General features: G+C 34.2%; 1 long non-coding RNA gene across 2 annotated transcripts; it reads left to right on the top strand.

Moving 5' to 3' along the window:
• The first annotated feature begins 248 nt into the window (after positions 1-248).
• LOC147506136 (uncharacterized) lies at positions 249-1,271 on the top strand. 2 transcript variants are annotated; one of them, XR_015220741.1, is made up of 4 exons: positions 249-393; positions 512-676; positions 1,067-1,092; positions 1,217-1,271. It is a non-coding gene; the product is annotated as an uncharacterized LOC147506136 (long non-coding RNA). The 2 variants fall into 2 exon arrangements; XR_015220740.1 differs by having other exon boundaries at positions 512-574.
• The last annotated feature ends 1,136 nt before the right edge of the window (positions 1,272-2,407 follow it).

A 2,407-nucleotide genomic window follows, 5' to 3' on the forward strand; every position in this document is an offset into this window, starting at 1 on the left:
TAATTGTCACTGTTAAAAACTGTTGACATATCTACACTATATGATAGTCGGGTCTTCCGGAATACTCTTCCCAATATGGAGTAGACAATTTAAGATCTCATTATTTACTTAATTTAGAAACACCTCCCTCACTAAATAGGAAATTAGAAACAAGTGCCGACGAGTCACGACTCGAAAAAATTCTAGAATTGCCTACGCACTAACTCACCACCTCTTTAAATAATAATAATAATAATAATAATAAAAACTGCCCAACTCTACACCAAAATTCCACCCCTCTTATCAAAAAACAACAAAAAAACTTCCAGTTTTTTCAACGAAGAAATAGGATTGCGACCGGTGTTCTGATCTTGGTTACAAAGAGGATTATTTTGCAACGATCAATTGAACCATGTTAGTTATTCTTATATTTATCTTCTGCTCTCTTCCTTGTTAGGGTTTCTTTCTATTTTTTCCCCCTTCATTTTGCTAGTTCTAAATTAGAGTGTTTGATTTTGGATTTCATCTCCAGCGCTTCATTCATTGGCAGTCAATACTTACTCCCACTCTCTTCATTTCTTCTTAAAATTCGAAGGTATGGGTGGTGAGATTTATGGTAGTCTGAAAGCTTAACTACGATATTGCAGATTGTGTAGAACCCTAGCCAAAGCATGAGCCTTCAAGGTTCTTGCTTTGGGTGGGTTTGTGATTTCTTTTCATTTTCACTTATTCTCCGTTTTTATTTTCATTCACAATATTGTTGCTTATCGTTCTTTAACTACGTGATGTACCTTTAATCAGGTTGCTATAATGGTAATTCTTGGAAGTTGGAAAGCTGAATTGAAAAACTGAATTTGGTTGTTTTTTATTTTATTAAAGTTCTTTTTTTGGTTAAATTGGCTTTAATTGTGCAAATATGTATCGTGATTAATTTGCTTATGCAAACTATGATATCTCTATTTTGCCGAACTTTGAATGACTATAACTTCGGTTGATGGTAGAAATTCGGTTTTTTCTTTGTCCATTTACTTTTCAGTTTTGTTTAATTGGTTTTTGGGGAATAATCATCCTTCTAATGTTCTTCCAGGAAGTGAATTGTAATGCATGTATGAGGTAAAATTGGTTATTAGTTGTATTCATGTGTTGTTGTGTTCGATAATTAAGGTCGTTGTCTCTAGAGAATGGTTAGTCTGAAATTATAGTTCGGACATAACACTTTTGGTTTTCTAGTGCGAAGGTTTGGAACTTGTTAAGGTACTATGAGGACTTTAAGTCAGGTTAGTATGGCACATCTCTTTGCACAAGCATGTCAATCTCATGCTTTCGGATGTAGCAAGCCCATAATGAATGGCAAAAGATGCATCCGGTCCGACTTTTAACATTGCTTCTTATGCTTATTTGACTGATGCTCTAACTTATTTAATTAATTGAAATTATTTAATTGCACCGCTTGCAGTTTTTCTTGCCATGACGGTCACTAGGTATACTCATTTTCCCATTTTATTAAGTAGTATATAACTATATATATATCGTGTTACATGGATTTCTAGTGTTCTTAGTAGGGTATCCATTTTATAATTGTTAACTTTGTAACCACTACTAGCTTTAGAACTCGATAGCATTTGCATCGATTACATGATCAAATAATGGGGATTTTAACCAATACTCATCGGTCATCTTGCATTGCGTTTAATGCTCCATAGTTTAGCTCCACATTGAGGCGTGCTAAAGCTATGTAAGCCACGAGATGCAACTAACCATGTATACTAACATGGTATGTATCAACTAAATGATTCTTGGTATCATTGCACGAGGAAAATTGCATGAGATGCATTTAGCAAGAGCATGCTAATGGTATCTATGGTGGTGCGGAACAAAATTAGCTTTTGTGCCAATAATCTATTAACCCTTTTTCTTACATTTAAACTTTGTTAAGTTAAATTTTTGCTTATCAATTGAGATTCTAGGCTAGGTTAATTGAACCTACAAAAGAACATTAACAAATAAGAGCGAGATATTTAGGTAAATTATTTATCTGAGAGATAGACAACACTATGTGATTTATATCATTCAATTTAGTGTATGAGCACTTTTATTATTATTAAAGAAGTTCAAATGTTGTCTCTCAAATTATGCAATCAGAGAAAGTTATGCATGGTCTTTAGTGGCAATTGTAGTATATTCTAAGATATTGGTGATACTTATTGTAGACTTCACACATGTTAATGAGGTGAAGATGCCCCAGTTTTGTAAAACTGTTAACAAACTGGTTAAGGCCTTTTTGAAAGTATTGTTCATGATGACTTTGTAGTTCTCTCAGACTGCCAATCTTTGTTGAAAGGGTCGTCCTTGCCAACAGGTCTGGCTCCTTTGGCAGCTCTTGGATGGGTCACTGCAAGTCACTTGTCTCTTTATCCTTCTGTCCTAT

This window comes from Coptis chinensis, chromosome 4 (genome assembly GCF_015680905.1).
Source record: "Coptis chinensis isolate HL-2020 chromosome 4, ASM1568090v1, whole genome shotgun sequence".
Lineage (NCBI taxonomy): Eukaryota > Viridiplantae > Streptophyta > Magnoliopsida > Ranunculales > Ranunculaceae > Coptis > Coptis chinensis.